Source organism: Myotis davidii, unplaced genomic scaffold, assembly GCF_000327345.1.
Source record: "Myotis davidii unplaced genomic scaffold, ASM32734v1 scaffold77, whole genome shotgun sequence".
In the NCBI taxonomy this organism is placed as follows: domain Eukaryota; kingdom Metazoa; phylum Chordata; class Mammalia; order Chiroptera; family Vespertilionidae; genus Myotis; species Myotis davidii.
This window is the reverse complement of record NW_006289713.1, coordinates 2,955,754-2,975,089: the sequence shown is the minus strand read 5'-3', so window position 1 is coordinate 2,975,089 and position 19,336 is coordinate 2,955,754.

Below are 19,336 nucleotides of genomic sequence, written 5' to 3'. Positions count from 1 at the left end.
TAGGATGACCAGATTCCCACCAGGCACTCTGCTGAGTCCAGCCGACTGCAGCTCTGGCATGTTCAGTCCCCCTCTGGCTGCCCGCTGGTCCTTCAGGATTTTCGGCTGATAGCCTGATGTGTCCCTTTGACCCCTCCCTTTGGTGGGCCCTGAATTCTAACCTTTGCTGTGACTACTTCTCTAGGGCCTCCCATAGATCCCATTTCCATATAACCCCAGAACTCACCATGTGACCCCAGGGGAACGATGGACAATATCATTGAAACCCTCCAAGTCCCACTGATTCTCCGCCCCCCAGCAGTGCCCCCTGGGCATAAGGCCATGGGGATTCTCAGCCTCCTGCCAGTGCCGACAATTGGCAGGTGCCCCAGAAGAAAAGAAGCAGCAGTGGGTAGCACACCTCCCTGGTCCTTCCCTCTTCAAAGTCCTCCTCCTGTTCACATCACCTCAGCGCCTCCTGGTGTCTTCCCATGGACAGTCATGTCCTGTAGTTTTTTGGTTGTTCTCAGAAAGAGGAAGGCCCGTGCTGTCTCCCATTCCCACCTGGAACCTAATGTTGGGATCCAGAAGCCAGCGGCTCTGTGGTTCCCTCTGATAGTGCATCCTCCAGCGAGACCTGGAAAGTGCCTACTAGGTGGGCCAGTGACACTCCACCACACGCAAAAACTGGAGCATTGCTTGTACATGGAAAAACCAATGAGGTCTCAGCCCTGCGGAGATGCTTTGGGATTCACGCTGGGAAGTGAGCGTGGTGAATCTCACACTCCCCACGGCCAGAGAACAATGCTGGCTGCTTTCCTGCCCCACCGAAGCGTTTCGGACAGGCCAGGGCTGGCTCTGCGACAGGGTGCCGTCTCCTCCTGACCTTGGTTTCCTCATCCCAAATCTATAAAACCAGCTTCCCACAGTTGTGAGGGTTCAAGTGGGGTGACGTAAGAGGAAATGCTTTGTCACTTGTAAAACGCTCTCTGTGGGCTGTTATCACTCTCCGCCTCCTCTCCAGGCCAGCAAAGGCCTCACTGGTCACGTGGATATTTTCCTCTGAGGGGAGTGTAGGGCCAGAAGACAGGGTTTTGCAGGATTGCCGACTGTGGCAGTGTCCAGAGGGAAGGGAACCCTTCTGCCTGACACCTCCAGACTGTGGCACAGGAGGGATCTTGCCCAGAGCTCTGCCCCAGGTGAGAGCCACTGTCCATCCAGCCTGCCGTGTGCCCAACATGTGCCACCTGAGGTCATCTAGAGCCTGGGTATTCACTCCCGTGGCTGACCATAACTGGGGCCGGGGGTGCTTAAAACACCAGAAATTTATTTCCTCACCGTTCTGGAGGCCAGGAGTCTGAGATCAAGGTGTTGGCAGGTTTGGTTCCTCCTGGGATTTCTGCAGGCAAATCCATTCCTCGCCTCTCTCCCAGCCTCTGTAGCTCCAGGCATTTGCCCGCTATAGATGCCCCTCCTGTCTCTGCTTGCATTGTCCCAGGCATCCTCTGTGTGTCCTTTCTCTTCTCTTATAAGCACACTAGAGGTCCTCGACCTGGCCTGTGCCCTCTTGCAATCCAGGACCCCTTGGGGGATGTTGGAGAGCCGATTTTGGCCTGATCCCCGCAGGCCAGGTGGAGGGACCCCACTGGTGCATGAATCTGTGCATCAGGCCTCTAGTATGTATATAAGATCTTTGGTTAATCTCTTCCTGCCCTCCTCCCTCCCCGTTTCCCTCTGAGATTCATCAGTCTGTTCCATGTTTCCATGCCTGTGCATTGAACATCTGTCCCCTGGTGGTCATAGTGCATCATAGCTACCACAGGCGGTTGGCTGGTCGCCTGGTCGCTTAGGCTTTTATATATAGAGATTCTATTTCTCCTTTCTCTTCCACACCAGTTGCAAACTAGACTCCCAGCCTAATAATGGCCTGTATCAAAGGCTCCTCTTGTGAGGCAGCAGGCTCTCTGTCTAGCACCTGACATTTCGGTCCTACACCTGAGGTGATCATATAATGGGTGACGGGTGGTTGACACCAGTTGCATAAAGCCTCACACACAGGTAAAATCCTAGGCACAAAGATGCTCGCAGCAGTGGTATTTGTAATTAGGGAAGGACGAGGACACCCCCCCTCAATGTTCACTACGAGGGGGGGTCTCACTAGATGTTATGCAGCCCCAAAAATCATGGTTAGAAATGGGTTAGAAAAGCTCCCAACACGGTGTGGAGCGAGGGGTATAAAGAAGCACATGTACTTGAGTGCAATGCCACGCCGCAGTGCCACCGCGGCACCTGGCACGGGGGAGACCGCAGTATGTGTTTGCTGAGTGAATAAGCGAACAATACTCTGGGAAAGAAAACTAGAAAAGATTTGCTTCCAATTCTGCATTTCCTCCGCTCTCAGCACTCTCCCAGTCCTTGCTGGTTCTGGTGTTTTTTTTCTGCCCCTCTCAACTATCCCACCCCCGTTGCCTCCAGGAATGCAGGCTGCATGAGTGCAAATCTCACCTGTCTTCTTGTGACACAACCTGGAGCTCCACACAGCCCCATGCGTGGGGCCCAGTGAATGTTTGTTGAATGATGGAATGACCAAATGAATGAATGACCGAATGATAGAATGACTGAATGACGGAATGACTGAATGACTGAATTATGTAATGACTGAATAACTGACTGATGGGATGACTGAATGACAGAATGATGGAACAATGGAATGACTGAATGACTGAATGACGGAATGACGGAATGACAGAATAACTGAATGACTGATTGATGGAATGATGGAATGACTGAATGACAGAATGACTGAATGACAGAATGATGGAATGACTGAATGACTGAATGATGGAATGACTGAATGACAGAATGACGGAACAACGGAATGACTGAATGACTGACTGACTGAATGACTGAATGATGGAATGACGGAAAGACGGAATGACAGAATGACTGAATGACTGAATGACGGGATGACGGAATGACGGAATGACTGAATGACGGAATCACGGAATGACTGATTGATGGAATGACAATGACGGAATGACAGAATGAGAATGACGGAATGACTGATTGATGGAATGACGGAATGACTGATTGATGGAATGACTGAATGACGGAATGACAGAATGACAGAATGACTGAATGACAGAATGACGGAATGATGGCCGGGTGATGGTTTGCATTTCCCCATTTCCCTGATCATTGATAATGTGGATCATTATCTTTCAAATGGCAAGAGTGGTGCTTCTTTTTCTATGCTTGAAACAAAATAACTAAAGAAGCTGCTACTTCCCCACACAGGTGTCAGAAGGGAGCTGAGTTCCTTCCTGAGAACAAGAGACCCTGAGGAGGGGGTTGGAAGGACAAAGCCCCCCTCACACACAACCACAGGGTGAGTGATGGCCCTGGGATGCCAGCCTGCGCCCCGGGCTGGGCCGCCCCCCCAAAGACTCCGGCTGTCCTTTCCTGATCCCGAGAGCACAGTGTCCGCGCAGTATTAGGAAGCCACGTGGACAGGATTGGGACACCGGGACGGAGAGACGCCACAGGGGTGAGTCGTCTCTTCCTGTTTTAATTTTGCCACCAGCACCAATGCCGTGCGCATTGAGTCTCAAGTGTGTGATACTCGCTCATTGAAGGAATCCTCCCTTCTGTCTGATTCGTGTCACCAACAAACACCAGAGCGCGCACCATGAGGACTCCGGCGTGTCTGCAGGCCTCCACGGCCTGGAGGAGGCACTTTTCCCATGAGTCACATAGTCCTGGCCTTGTCCCCGGAGAAAACACCAGCTCTGTTGTAGTGATGAGGAGGAGGTAGGCTCAGAGTGGTTGAGGGGCTGGACAAGGCCACACAGCAAGAGGGACTGAGCTGGGACCTGGAGCCAGGGCTCTCCAGTCCGGTCCCTCGCGATGCCTCAGCAGGACTGTGCAGGTGGTGACCTCCCGGGTTCATCCTGCTCCTCCTGTTTTGTGCCTTCCCCTTTCCTCCCATCCCTCACCAAGGTGCTGGGTGCCCCACGGCTGGGGGTGTAATGGGGCGATGAGGTCAGCTGTGTCCTGGCAGGTGTCTCACCTGGCTGGGCCTCAGTTCTCACAAGTGGGCGGTGCATCTCGAGAGTGCCTCCCCAGGGCAGTCACAGGGGAAGGTCAGCCCCCAGGGCATCCTCATTCATTCATTCACTCAGCAGTGATTTGGGGGCTGACCTTGGAGGCTGGGGGCTGAGCTGCTGCCACCCAGAGCTCAGAGACTTGGGAGGGGACAGTGATCACACAAAAACAGGCTACAGAGCAAAGGAGGATGTGCGGCATTTTCAGTAGGCGCCAAGTGACGGGCTGGGGAGGGAGTTCCAGGCAAAGGTCCCAGTGCAGCCAGCCCACCCCAGAGGAGCTCCGTGGAATGACGCATCTGTTGACGATGTACAGTCCGCGGCCATTCCCAACATGTATCTGGTTATAGCACCAGAACTGGTTCTGCGGCTGTGCCATAGAGAGGGGAAAAAGGGCATTTTAGAAAAAATGTGCTGTGTTATATGGAAAAATCATGATGAGATGTTGGGGGGGAGGGTAGAGAAGAGCATCTGTGTGAGTGTGAGTGTGAGCAGGGGCAAGTGTGTGAGTGTCAATGTGAGTGTGTGAGGAGAAGGGGTGAGTGTGTGAGGATGTGAGTGTGTGGGGGTGAGTGTGTGAGTGTGAGTGTGTGAGCAGGGGTGAGCGTGGGTGAACCTGGTGTCTGTGTGTGTGAGGACTGACTGAGAAGGTGTTCATGTGGCTCTGTGTGCTTGTGTGTGACTCTGCACAGGTGTGTATGTGCCTTGGGCTCATGGATTTTGACTCCTTTTCCAAGACGCCTCCAGCTTTGGCCCTGGTCACTGCGAGGAAAGGCCACATGGCTGCCCCTGGCTGGCTGCTGTCCCCACACCCATACCCCCTGCTCCTCCCACGGCACCGGAGCCCGACTCTCAGCACTCCACCCCCACTCCCTGGCCTCTGCGGAGTGCCCGCTGGCTTCCTCAGGCCTCTTTCCCAGACTTCGAGTTTCTGTCAATATTTTTAAATTCACCTTTGATGGCACCCTGGTGAGTCTTTTCTGGCCGAACTCCCAGCAGTTACTCGATTCAGATTTCCCCAAAGGTTAAACTGGAGACCCATTCTTTACCCTCATCCTAAAATCTCCTGCAATGTACCGCACTTCAGAGGGCGTTTAGATAAAGGGGCCCCTTCTTGATGGAAAGAAGGGAATCGGTGGGCACGGATGGGTCAGAGCCGGGCTGGGAGCAGGGACTTTTGCTTTTTGTGGGAAAGTAAGTGCAAACAGGGGAAGGAGGAGCAGCTGTGTTCTCCCTGAAAAATCTGCTGGACCTGGTGCTGGGCCTGCTGCTGGGCCTGGTGCTGGGCCTGGTGCTGGGCCTGCTGCTGGGCCTGGTGCTGGACCGGGTGCTGGGCCTGGTTCTGGGCCTGGTGCTGGGCCTGGTGCTGGGCCTGGTGCTGGCCTAGCCTGGAGGCTCTCTCCCTAGCTGGGCAGCTGGGGCTGTTGCGTGCTGCTGTGACCATCCTTCTGGGCTTGTATCCATGGTCCCCATGAAGCCACACCCAGGGATTTCTTGTGTGGGGTGTGTGTGTATGTGGTAGGTTGTGTGTGTGTGTGTGTGTGTGTGTGTGTGTGGTGAGGGTTCTGAACATATTCCACCTCCTCAAAGTCCTGACTCTTTGTGGACCATTATTGTGGTTGAACTATGTCCCTAGAGGACATGCTCAGTCCTAACACCCTTTACCTATGAATACGACTTGGTTGGAAATAGGGTCTTTACAGGCCTGTTGACCAGGTTAAAGCGAGGCCTCTAGGGTACGGCCCTTATAAGACAAGGAAAAGGCACACGGGGGAGAGGCTGTGTGACAAGGAGGCAGAGGTGGGTGATGTATCTACCAGCCAGTCGCACGAGGATCACCGATCACCGGGGGCCCCAGAAGCTGGGAGACACGAGGAATGGTTCTTCCCCCAGAATCTCCGGAAAGAACCAGCCCCACCCATACAGACATCTCAGACGTCCTGTCCCCAGATCTGGGGGAGACCAGATTTCTGTTGTGAAGGCCTCCCAGTCTGTGGTGCTTTGTTATGGCAGCACCGGGCACCCATGTGACAGTGTGTTCAGGCCCTGAGGGCCCACCAGGTGCCCTCCGTGGGAGGGCTCACAAAGCACATGAAATGACCACCCTCGCTCCGCCCGCGTTTTCTTCTGTTTACTTCTCTTTCTTTGCCCTTTGGTCACTTTACATTCTTATTTCCCATCCCTGCTCACTTCACCTTAGAGTTCAGAAGTGTGGATTTCAAAGCGAAGGACATTTGGGAAATAATTACACTACAGGGTTGCAAGTTGAAATTCCAGACCTCCACAGAAAGCTTGGGAAAGGAATTCTCTCACCCAGAAATGCCGTCTCCTTCCTCCTCCCTGGAGCCCCCACACTTTACAATTACGCCCAGATGAGGGCGGCAAGATCTCGTTGTAGGTGTTTCTGAAACCCACTTGCTGACCTTGAGTTCCCATAGGCAGGAGCGAGGCTTGTCTTACTCACCCCCAGGGCCTGGGACCATGCTTCACACCCCACTGCGGTTATGGGCCCATCTGTGGAGGGAGGGGGGAGATCCGTACCTCAGAGCCGTGCCTGACCTCTGGGCTCCCCCACTCCTCTGCTACCTTCCATGTGCCTGGCCCAAGGGGCTGGCACCTGGTATCGCACTCAAGTTCCCACCCCATCATCTCTAAGGGACCATCACCCCACAATCGCCAGCACCAATAGAGACGGAGAGTGAGTTCGCGTTCTGGGCCCTCACAAAGGCCCACAGACCTCTCTGAAGTTCTAGAGGCAAGATCTGAAATCCAGGCTTCGGCAGGGCTGGCTCCTCCCAGGGCTCCAGGACGGATCCTTCCTGCCTCTCCAGCTCAGGTGGCCCAGATGGCCCTGGGCTGGTGGCCACGTGGTCGGTAACCTGGCCCATGTGAGCCTCCTGGGACCTTGGGCTCATCTTCCTATGACAATGGGATAGCAGCACCTGCTCACAGGAGCCCGGCAGCTGGGGGATCAGTGACCGTTTGATTCTTGCTCTGCCATGAGTTGGCTCAAGCAGAGAAGTGCTCTCTGGGGGAAGACATGTTTGTAGCAGATTTTGGAAGCTGACCCTTAACTTTCTAAACCTTCAACTTCTGTTTTTTGTAACACATTCACGTTAAGACATTGGGAAAACACAGAAAAGTTGATAAAAGAGCAAAAACGAAAAACCACCCAGAGACAACTATTATTCCTGTTTTATTGTTTCCACTTTCAGACTTTTATGTTTTATTTATTTACTTTTTATTGGGAATTATTTTAATAGTTTGGGTTGATCTGGAAAACATATTTTACACAGCTCTTGATGTGCTGGGAGCAGGGGTTGGAGCTTGTACCTGAGGACAGACCAGCACGTGGGTGGAGAGGGAGCGCCGTCCCCACGCTGGCCCTGCGGGCTTAGTGAGAGCCGGACCATCTGCCGCGCCTGCGCAACAGACAGCATTGAGCCAGCCATTTCTCCAAGGATCCCAGTCTTTTCTGAGACTTCAAACATAAACGGGCTTATGTTCCATCTCACTAAAACGAGTCAACCAAAAGGAAAATAACAAGCCAAACCAGGATAAAGAGATAAAATCAATGTAAATATTTCCACCAATTTTCCAATATTTTTCCTCTAGAAGAAATACTTGAGAAGCTTTGCAAAGGCCTTGACTGAGCAGTGTTTGCACTGAGTCCCCAGCTCACCTGAGACCCCTGTCCCGCTAGACGCAGGAATAAATCACTTCTGAAGCAAGAGATGCGCTGGTGGGAGCTGCCTGCTTCCGTAGACATGACAGACGTGATCCGAGGAAAAGGAAGCAAGCAGCTTGCTTTCCATCCTGCGATGAGCCATGCGGTGGGGTGAGGCCAGGCGTCCAGCAGGATTAGACGTGGAGGGTGTCCACGTGGACATCACTCAACAGACGAGTCATCTGGCAGATGCCCCCCGACACATGCTTGTGGGTGTCTGGGGTGGCGCCCGCTCACTGCTGGCCTGACAACCTCGCCTGTTTTTGAATGAGAGGAGTTCTCCCTGCTCCAGCTGCAGGCTGCAGTGAGGACAGGCCGCAGGGCAGGGGCTGGCGGGAGCCCTCCTGAGTCCAGGGTAGGGCTCCTTGTGATGCAGAGTTTGTGCCTGAGAGAGCATGAGCCTGTGTGCTGTGAATGAGCATGTGTGTGTGAGCATGTGTGCTGTGAACGAGCATGTGAGTGTGTGTGAGCATGTGTGCGAACACCTGTGAGCATGTGTGGTCTATGTGCACATATACGCTGTGAGTGAGCATGTGTGTGGTATATGAGCATGGTGGTATGTATGCACGTGTGTGGTATGCACACACATGTGGTGTGTGCACATGTGTGGTATGTGTGCTATTGGGTGCATGTGTGGTGTCTGAGCATGTGTGCACATGTGTGGTGTGTGCACATGTGTGGTGTGTGCACATATGTGGTGTGTGTGCACATGTGTGGTGTGTGTGATGCAGCTGCAGTCCCCCTCCACCTCCCCACACACTGCTTCCTCCAGCAATGGCGTCTGCATGCTTCTTGCTGCTCTTTGTGCCCAAAGTGTCCAGTGACCACCCAGGCACCCCGCACACCTCAGACCTGCTGTCCCTGGTAGGTCCCTGAGAGAATTTATAGGAGGTGGGCCCTTCCCCTGGGGACACACTCAGCTTGGGGAACTGTGGGCTGTGTTGGTGGAGTCTGGGACCCCTAACGGCGGACGTCCTTTCTCGTGGTCCTTTCTACGTCCTGTTCGGTTCTGCCTTCATCTGGAAGGGGCTCCCCATGTGTTGTTATGTTTCAAAGTTCTGGGCGCTTCTAAGCTTCATTGACAATGGAATTGGAATCTTGGATTCTAGTCCCACTTACTGTTTTCCCTGATACTTCAGCGGGGAGAGGACGGAACTGCCTCCACACTGGTGGCTGCACCTGGGCGTGGTTGGGAACAGCCTGACCAAAGGTGCTGTCGGCAGTTTGTGGAGAAACCACGATGGTGGTTTGAGTTGACCCTGAGGACACTCTTCTTGCCAGATGGGTCAGGCACGTGTGGCAAAGTTACCCAGAATGCAACTGACATGTCCTTGAGCAAAGTCAATTTGTCTTTCCCTCTGGACACCCTTGACCACCTGATATGGGGAGCTGCTTCCCCGGGCTCTGTGCCTAAGACCTTCTTAGATCCGTGGCAGCCAGGAGTGGGGGTGGATGAGGCCCCTGCTCTGGTAGGAGAGTAGGCTGGCATGGCCACTGCCCCGCCAAGTGCAGGCCCACTGGGCCACTGTTGCCCCTGACTTAACTGCTGTACATTTGGACGCCTGTGTGCCTTGTTCTGGAGATTCCTGCAGCAGGGAAGCTGTGCCCCCTGTCCTCGTAGCTTGATCAGCTTCTGCAGACCCAACCCCTCCAGTCATCCAAGGAGGAGGCTTACAGCTGGGGGCCCGAGTCAGCACAGCTGGAAAAGACTGCAGGAAGACCTTGACCACGGGCCAGAGTGTCTCGGCCCGCGGTAGTGAGGTGAGCGTCCTCTGCCTGGCAGTCTCCAGAGCAGCTCCTTTCAAACCTTCCTCCTCATCGCCTAACTTCTGCTCCTATTTCCATCGTGTAGCTCGGTAGGAAACCCCTGACCTTCTCGCCGGGTGACCCCACCGAGGCCAGTGGTCTGTTAACAGCCTATTCTTCCCTGCCTACAGCCAGGTGTGAGGTTGGGCTGGTCTAGTCCACTCTTGTGCTCTCTTCCTGGGCTGGGCCGTGGGACACCCAGCCACCTTGGACGGACCCTGCGTGGCAGAAGGGAGACACTGTGTGCCTTGTTCTAGAGATTTCTGCAGGAGGGAAGCTGTGTACACAGGCATCCAGACGTGCAGCAGTTAAGTTTCCCTAGTGACAGGTGACTTGAAAGAGTTTGGTTTTGATAAGAGGGTTTGATTAATCTGGGGGAGAAAAATTCTACCTGGCGGACAGGAAATGGGAGCCCAAACCGGAGCCTCTGATTGGCTCACCTCCTCCCGAGGGGAAGGCCGAAGCAGCTCTGGTCTGAATGTGCCAAGATGCTCAGAGACAAAACAGCCTAGGGGGACAGTTTGGCACATCAGTGCTGGGACTGTCCCCGATGGGGAGGTGGAGGAAAGCCAGCGGGAGCCTGGCCTTGTTGGCGTGGTGCGGGGCGCGCTGCTGCGGTCTGCGTCGCTGTGGTCTGTGCATTGGTAGACCTTCTGCCTTCTCACCCTGCTCTCTTGTCCCCCATCCCCCAGCACCACAGGAACCCTCTGCAATTCTGAACCTCAGTTTGGGGATTTGGCCTGTTTGTATGTGGGTTTTCCACATCTGGTTTCCACAGGAACTTTTGCTGTTTAAGTGCTTTTCTGAAATATGAAATTGAGTTTTTTTCTATGTGAGCTCGCTCGCTGGTTTTGGTGGGGTCATGTGCTTCTGAACCAGAGGAAGATGCGGTGGAACCTGAAGGTGCTGGGTCCCTGGGTACCCACCCAGCCAAGCAGCAGCCTCAGAGAACCTCTGTGACTGAGCTCACTATAGAGTCCCAGTGAGGGCCGAGGAGAGGCTAGCATTCAGATGATAATGATCTCAGCTTCCCTCTCAATTGAGCCACAGGATTAAACTGTCAACTTTAAATATTAAAGATGGGCTGGGGTTTAACGCCCCTCAGAACCAGCTTCCCTGGAGCTGAGGAGCAGCATGATTGGGGGCGGGGAGGCCTCGGCTCAGAGGAGCAAAGAGCCAGGCTGAGGAAGGGCTCAGCTCCGGTCACCCACCCAGGGTGCCAGGGGGCTGCCTGGGCCAGCTTGTGGAGCGGCCTTCTCTTCTGGGTGCAGCCACCTCCAGGGGCCCTCCCTACCGGGGGAGGATGGACTATTGGCTGGACGGCCGTGGCTGGGTTAGCTGGTGGTTGCTCAGTAAGAGAGGGAGGGCAGCCCTCTCCCCGACGGGACTTGGAGTCTAGTCATCGCTGGTGTTTATCTCTCCGTGTCCTGAAGCCCTCCCAACCCCCGCGTGGCTGTCAGCAGGGCCTCGTTCCAATCAGATAAGAGCTGGGATGGTCTGGACAGAGTGCTGATTTATCCCAGCCTGACTCACAAGGAAGGTAAAAAAAATCAGGAATTTGGGCAGAAGTTGTGATGCTTTTCCCCCCGGGCCTTTCCTGGGCTCTGGGAAGCAAGAGGGATTTACAGCTGAGGCCTCGCACCGGCCCTTCCTCTCTCCTTCTCAGCACTCACACGTGTCCGTGTGACAAATCCCTGCCTGTGCCCAGGACCCTGGGACACGGGAAAGGAAAGAGGCACCAGCCCAGGCCTCAGGTGCCCCAGGGCACAGGCTCTTGCCCTGGGCGAGTGACAGGAGGCCCATGCCAGCGCCATCTTGGAATTCTCAGTAATTGTTGGTTGGCAAAGGGCCCCGTGTTCGTTCTGCACCATGAATGACGTAGCGGCCCGCCTCCTACTGCCGAAGTCCCGAGGGTCACTCCTCAGTTCCTTACTGTCTCTGTGTGCCCCTCCCTGTCTGCAGAATTTGGGATGCGAACCTCCATTTCTATCCATTTTAATAGCTCATTTGTTTGGGTTGTGTCCTGGCAAGATTGGCTTCAGAGCCGGGCCTTACATTCCCAGTTCCCTCCTTTTGCATGTGAGTTGCCGCACCCCCCCCCCCCACTCACTCCCTCCCAAACACGCTGGAGCCCGTACAGGGACCGGCCCTCCCCGGCCACCCGCCCTCCCTGATGCCGCTCCCCTACCCAAGCCCTGAGTTGGAGGCTTTGCATCTCCTGTTTAGCGCAGATCAGACTGCAAAGCTGGGCTTGAAACCAGCCCCGTCGGATACATGTCATTAAACATTTGTCCATGTATCCGCTATTTCCCCTTCAACTATATCAGGGGGTTTTCAGGAAAAGGGAGACGGGACTCCAGAGGAGGCTCCGTCCTGTCTTTAATATCCGCCTCCCGACTTAGCATTTTGAAGACCGACATTTCTAATGAACTCCAGTCTGAGAAGAGAAAGACACCAAACCATGGTTCCCTGATGGGACAAGGTTAGTGGAGTCGGCACACACCGCCACCTCCCTCATTTTCTTTACTTAACAGACCTCCTTCTTTAGAGCCGTTTTAGGTTTAGTCACTGCGTCCTCTCTCTCCTTCCCTCCCCACCACTCTCCTACCCTAGCCCCCTGCCGCTGGAGTCTGGTCTTAGTGTAGAGCACTTGTTAGAATCAATGAGTCCACAGTCTACATTAGGTTCATTCTCGGTGTTGTACATTCTGTGGGTTTGGACAAATGTTTAATGACATGTATCCGCCATTATAGTTTATACAGAGCAGTTTCACTGCCCTAAACACCCTCTGTGCTCCATCTGTTCATCCCTGCCCACCCCCCAAGCCCCGGAAACCACTGATCTCACTGTGTCCATAGTGTTGCCCTTCCCTGAACGGCATAGAGTTGGAGTCACACAGTGAGCAGCCTTTTCAGATTGCCGTCCTTCCCTTCGAGCTGTGCCCCTAAAGTTCTTCCATGTCATTTCACGGCGGAGAGTTATTTCTTTTAGTGTAAATCTCCTCCTGTCTGGATGTGCAGCTTATTTATCTGTTCACCCGGTAAAAGGACATCTTGGTTCTTCCAGCTTTTGGAGTTTTGAATGAAGCCACCCTCTAATTTTTATCTTCTTGCTTCTCTGTGACCACACCAGGCTGCGAGTCTCACCGGAGGAATTTCAGCCCATTCGTGTCCATATGCCTAGCAGCACCCACCCAGAGTGAGACCCAGTAGCTGCTCCATCAATAGTTGTGGAACTGGATTATGGGGGATAGGAGAGAGGGCAGATTCTGACCGAGAGGGGAGAGAGGAATTGGCCCGTATCCCTGTAAAGGGATGGACAGCCACATAATAACATTCATTGGGGTGGGGGTGGGGAGGGCACTAGGAGGGTGTCCCCAGGGGAGGCACAGGCCCTAGGAGAGGCCACTTTGTCCAAACCCACCTGAGACTGCTCTAGGCCTCCCTTCAGCTCTCTTGGGGTTGGAGGCTAGGGTTTGCAAATCTCCACTTAATTTAAATTCTTTGAAATGTACGTATCTGAGAACAATCAGGATCAACGTGCAATTGAGTGAAGTTGACATTTTTTTATTGGTCCACTCCTGATCACTCAGATCCCAGTCTTCTCTGGGATTTAGGGTGCGTGACCATGACCAAGAGCAGACACCAGAGCCTCCAAAAGCCCATAGTCCTTGTTGAAAAGAGAAAAACGCTCTGCTTTGTAGCAGAATCATTGGGTAAAGAACAAGCAGCAGAAGATTCCTGTTCGTAGTCTTCCACTGACCGGGGCACCCCTCCTGGGGACATTGCCCTCTGCTGGGTGCCGGTCCAGCTCACTGGGTGAGTCGCCTCCCCTTTCTGACTCCTAGACTGGGATCAAATAAGGTATGAGTGACAGGTTTCATCTTGCAAGTCAGCTGAGATTGATTGGTAATGACTGCCCAGAGCACTGGATCCACACTCCACGGTAGATTAGACATGTCTGCCATGGTGCAGGAGTGAACACTGGCTAACGCTCAAGACTCTGCAGTTGGGTACTCCATGCTCTTGGGCTTTTACTACAGGTCCTCCTGCTTTCTGTGTACTTCACAATCCAAAACTGTGAGTCGGTGGGGTAGGCCAGGGGGAAAAAATTGAAAAGTGGTTGTCATTTTTTTTCTCTTATTGATTACAAATAAGATAAAGGGGATTCTTTGCACTTTTAGCATTGACTTGTGAAAGAGAAAATAAGTGTCCAGGGAACTTTGGGGTTCCCTTCTATGCCGCTTTGCCTTTAAGACCTGGAACGGGTGATGCGATGGCTCCTGTTGGAGCCGGGCCTGCTGTGAGTTCCTTGCTCTCACTGGCCCCAGCAGGCTCCAAGCACGCCCACCTCAAGGTCACTTCACGACTCGGGTTGCCAGCGGCAGGGGTTAGGCTGGCTTAGAAAGGCAGGCTGACTGCACCGGCCGGAGGGACGCGCCTGGCCTGGAACAGGATCTCCTGTCCCCTCCTCAGAGCCGTCAGCCCCCCCGCAGATTGGAGCCCACGGCCCCTGCACTGACTGTCCGGGCGGTGGTGCCAGCTGCCTGTGACAGTGTGCGGGGCGAATCTCAGTGCCCGCTCTGCCCAGCCTGTCCCAACCCGCTGGGGGCGGTCTTGCGAGTAATCTGTCCCCAGTCACTGCTACTCCTGGCATTTAGAAATGACTCTCCTGAGGAACATTAGGACAGATTCAAGTCATTCCTCCAATACCTGTAATGACAGAGAAGGAAGGAGAGAGAAAGGGATGTAGGGGGAGGAGGGTCATAGCTGGCAGTGGCGGGGCTGGGGGTGCTGGGTTCCCCATGAGCTCAGCTGTTGTGTGCATGCCAACCACTCAGCCTCAGCACCCAAATACACACCACTATGTGCCAGGACCGAACGGGCACGCAGTGACGAACAGTGCAGACCGGGAGGTTGGGGGCCACGGGGATGTAGACACACCCACCAGGAAGCGTGGACAAGCATTTCTGAGCTGGAACTGGGGCTTGTGAAACATGCAGCCGCACAGAGGGGTCTGCGCACCCCAGAGCCGTGACGGGCAGTGACCCGTTGGTGGAACTCGACACAGGGACGTTTTGGAGACGGGGCATATCCCCTGCTGCTCTCTACAGCCAAGTGGCTCCCTCCCGCTGGTTCAGAGGCTGTGGGACAGAGAGGGCGCGTGTGGTGTGGAGAGCTCCCCGCAAGCCCTTGGCCCTCAGTTTTCTCCAGAGACCCTCAGCACGTCCCAGGCACAGCCGCCGGCCTCTCGGTGGGTGGCAGTGACAGATGCGCCAGCCCCTCAGCCCAGGCCCAGCGGAGGCTGGTGCAGACCCTCTCCTCCTGCAGACCCACCGGCACCAGCATCCTCGCAGTCCTGGAACAGCTGCTCACACATCTGCACAACTCGCACACATCTGCTCATGTGCACATCTGTACACATCGCACACATGTACATATACATGTCATATACATGCTCACATATGTCTTGCACATGCTCCTCTGCTCACATACACATCTGCACAGCACATGTCTGCTCACACGCTCGACTGGTGAACTGGTGAATCATCATTCACTTAGGCCAGCGGTTCTCAACCTGTGGGTCGCAACCCCTTTTGGGGTCGAAGGACCCTTTCACAGGGGTCGCCTAAGACCATCAGAAAACACATATATAATTACATATTGTTTTTGTGATTAATCACTATGCTTTAATTATGTTCAATTTGTAACAATGAAATTGGGGATCACCAGAACATGAGGAACTGTATTAAAGGGTCACGGCATTAGGAAGGTTGAGAACCACTGACTGCCGGGAGCCGGTCCATCCTTGCTGTTTCAAGGGACCTGGCGTATATGGCATACTGTTCTTAATACGTTTGCTCACCTTCTTGGCACTATGTTTTAACCAGGGTCACCTCTCTGAGAAAGGTTGTTTCCCCAGGTAAGGATTTTCCCCCGAAGTTAGGGAGGAAATAAAACCCCTTGACTAAGTGCCAGGCAGGTAGTTAATCACTTTAACTACGAACAATCATGCTTAAGCTACATAATCTTTACTCCCTGGAACGGAGATAAGAAATGCCCTAACCTTTGGAATAGAGATTGATAGGATTGAATCAACTGGTATAAATACAGATGTAACAAGACAACAGGAGACAGAACTTAGAAGACAGAACCTAGACACAGAAACTAGACACAGAACCTACACAGAACCTAGAGACAGATGAACTTCGCTAGAGAGAACATGGCAAAAGATCCCGGACAGAAACTGGACACAGAACCTAGAGATACAGAACCTAGAGACAGAACCTAGACACAGAACCTAGAGACAGAACCTAGAGACAGAACCTGGCAAAAGAACCTAGAGATAGAACCTGGCTACAGAACCTGGATAGAACATGGCAAGAGAACCTGACTAGAACCTGGTGACTGAACCTGGCTGGAGAACCTGGAAAGAACCTGGCTGGAGAACCTAGCGAGGGAACATGGCTACAGAACCTGGCTGGAGAACCTGGCTGGAGATCCTAACCAGAACTTCGCTGGAGATCCTAGACAGAACTTGGCTGGAGATCCTGGCTAGAGGAACCTGGCTATGATGATCACCCGAAGGCTGCCTCCATGTCTTTCCTTCTTCGCTGACTCCGTCCACACCTTTGGGGGCCCCTGGACCTGCTGGGGTCGGACCCCAACACACTGACTTAGGGAGTGGTGCGGGTTAACATCACTTCATTGTTTCATGAGTTTACCTGGGACCTGGGAGGCTCTGGAGAATGGGCCCAGGTGCCGCCGTCAGAGCCCAGGGAGGCCAGGGACACGGCCTGAAGGGGCAGGCTGCTGTGGGCTATTTCTCTCTGGTGCACACTGGCAGACCGAGGGTCATGGCAGGTACAAGTGGCAGCAGGTCTGCAGCCCTCCTCCTGACAGAGTGACTCGTGTCCCGCATGCTCTGCCACACATGGCTCCAGTTCTGCCCGAAGACACGGAGCTGGGGTGACCGACGCCGTCCTGGGGGAAGAGCAGGTGGCAAGGAGCACGGGCTGTGGCACGTAAGTGACTGGACAGGGGTCCCGTCTGCACCGTCTACCTCTCGGGAGGCAGGCAGGTCAGGGACTCGAGTCCTGGGGCCGCAGGTGGCGCCCAATGCACTGAGGAAGGTTGAGAGGCCCAGAGCAGAGCGGCAGTTCAGTGCTGGAGACGAGGCGGTGGGGAGGCAGGCAGGCCAGGGAGCAGAGGACGAGAGGCCTAAGGTTCTGGAAATGCCTGGAGGCACAGGGCACCCAGGAGAGGGAGGAGCTGCTCCGTCCCTGCTGTTGAGAGTGTGGAAGTGAGCTGCAGCCCAACCAGGGTCGGGGAGATAAACTGAAGACTGTGGGAACAAGGCCCGTTCCAGGAGCCCCGGCACCCAGACAGATCGCCGTGTGCCTCCAGAGGGGAGCAGAGCTGGACTGGGAGCCAGGAGGGCTTTGCCCAGAGATGGCAGACACACAGCCGCCCAGAGGGCTGCTTCTATCAGAAGGACCGCACCAAGCCAGGCCCTCTGCAGCCCGGCTCTGGGCATTCAGGGCCAGGAGCCTGGACCAGCTCACTGGGGCCTGGGAGCCTCAGTGGCCGCCCTCTCCCAGGCTCTGTGCTTCCTTCTCCGCCGTGAAGGGGTTTGCTGGAGGCCCGTGTGACCTTCCACGAGCACCCTCTCATTTCCCTGCAAGCCCCTGACCCTTTGCGCCCAGCAGGCCAGAGCGGGGTGACATCAGAGTCTTCCTCTCACCTCCCAGCCCTCCCTGCTCACCGGGAGGCTGCGGGCACAGGCCGGGCCCAGGTGATGCATACTTCTTCCCTGCTGGTGTCCTGGTCCATTTCTGAGGGCACGGGGTGTATGTGTGTGGCGAGGGGCGGCCAGGGATGGGGCAGTAAGCACATTCCCGAATACTAGCCCTTGCACATCCCCGCTCCATAATCCTTCGGGCCTGACAGCCTCTCGGAACCCAGGCAGCGCTCGGTGCTGGCAGCTGGGATCCCGGGGCACTCAGCAGGGTTTGTGCAAGCTGGACAAGAGGGCACCTTCCCCTGATGCCACACCTGTCAGGAGTTCACCTGTGAGCCCCCTGGGAAACACCAGTCACTGTCGCTGCTGGAAATGGCCACCATGGCTGTGAAACGCGCAGATGGGCCCGAAGCTGGGGAGCTTGTCCACCACCCGCCTTCACGCCACCACCCAGGCCTTCCCTCCGCGCATCATCACAGCTCAGACGGTAGCTGCTCTGAGCCCAGCCACTCTCTCCCCTTGTCCTTCCGTGCACTCACCCCGAAGCGGGGACTCTGAGGACAGGCCCTGCCCCTCCTGGCCCTGGGCCAGCCCACAGGCCTTGGCTGTGCCCCGCTCACCACCACAGTGGCTCGTGCTTCCCGAGCCCCATTTCTCCACAGCAGGTGCCGAGTCATGCCCTGGAGGTGCACAGGGGGCACACACGAGGCCACTGCCCTTTTGGAGTTGTTGCTCCACTGGAAGGACACACGCATATACACATTCACAATACACACGTGTGCACACACACACACTAACACATATGCTCTTCAGAATACACACATACACACAAACACAGTGTTACACACGCAAATCACACAGAGAGACCCTACAGAGTATAACAGCTCTAATAGAGCAGTTAGCAATGTGTCAGGTGAGCACCAAGTAAAAACTAAACTTGTGTGCCTGGCAGAGCCTCTGCACGTTCAGAGGAGGTGACAGTCCCCCCGGGTCTTGACGGTTGAGTGGGAGTTCGCTGACAGAGGGAGGGGGACGTCCAGGGAACGCGAGCAGCTTGGTCTGGTCAGGGCCGGGCTGTGCTGCTCCAACAGCTGTGGGTACAAGGATGCCTGGGGAGCATGTTTAAGTGCAAATTCAAGGCTACGTCTCCAAAGCGGGGTGTCTGGGGTGGGGCCCAGTACTCAGCACGTTTTGTGAGCACCCCCACCTATGGCGATAGGTCCCCGGCCGCACTGTAAGACATGCTGGCTGGGTTGTGAGGGGGTGAGGGTGGGAGGAGAATAATGAGATGACGCTAGAAGAGCAGTTTGGGGCCAGGTGTGACACGCCAAGTCCTCTGAGGTCTGCACCCATGTCCTGCAGGCCACACGGAAACCAGGGCATCAACACAGCAGCAATGACCCACCGTCTTGTCAGAGGTGGCCAGACTCCTCAGGGACACACTCTTCTGGGAGGTTCCTGCAGTAGGCTGTCTGTCCTCATGGAGCTCACAATCTGGGCACCAGCATCACCAGCCCTGCCCTCACTGTCACCTGGGGACGGACAGGCTGGGGGAGGCTGGGGTGGGGGCCCCAGGCCTGGAGCTTGTCCTGCCCCAGAGGAGGCAAGGCTGGGCCTGGGTTGAAGGAGAGCCATGTGTGACAGGCGGTCCTCCTCCACCCAGAGGTCCAACCAGGGCAGCTTCACCCCCAGGGGACACAGCATGTGAGGAGGCATTTTTGATTGTCACAACTTTGGGGGGTAAAGGTGCTCCTGGCATCTAGTGGGTGGCTACTGCTCTACATTTCACAGTGTCCCGCCCCCTGCATGCACACACACACACAGAATTACATGGCCCTGTTTCTTTAGCTGCTATAACAGGTGACCACAAACTGGGGGGATTGACACAGCAGAACCTGTTCCCTCCCGGGTGTGGGGTCAGGAGGCAGACGCAGGTGTGGGCAGGGCCAGGCTCCTCTGGGACTCTCGGGAGGACTCGTCC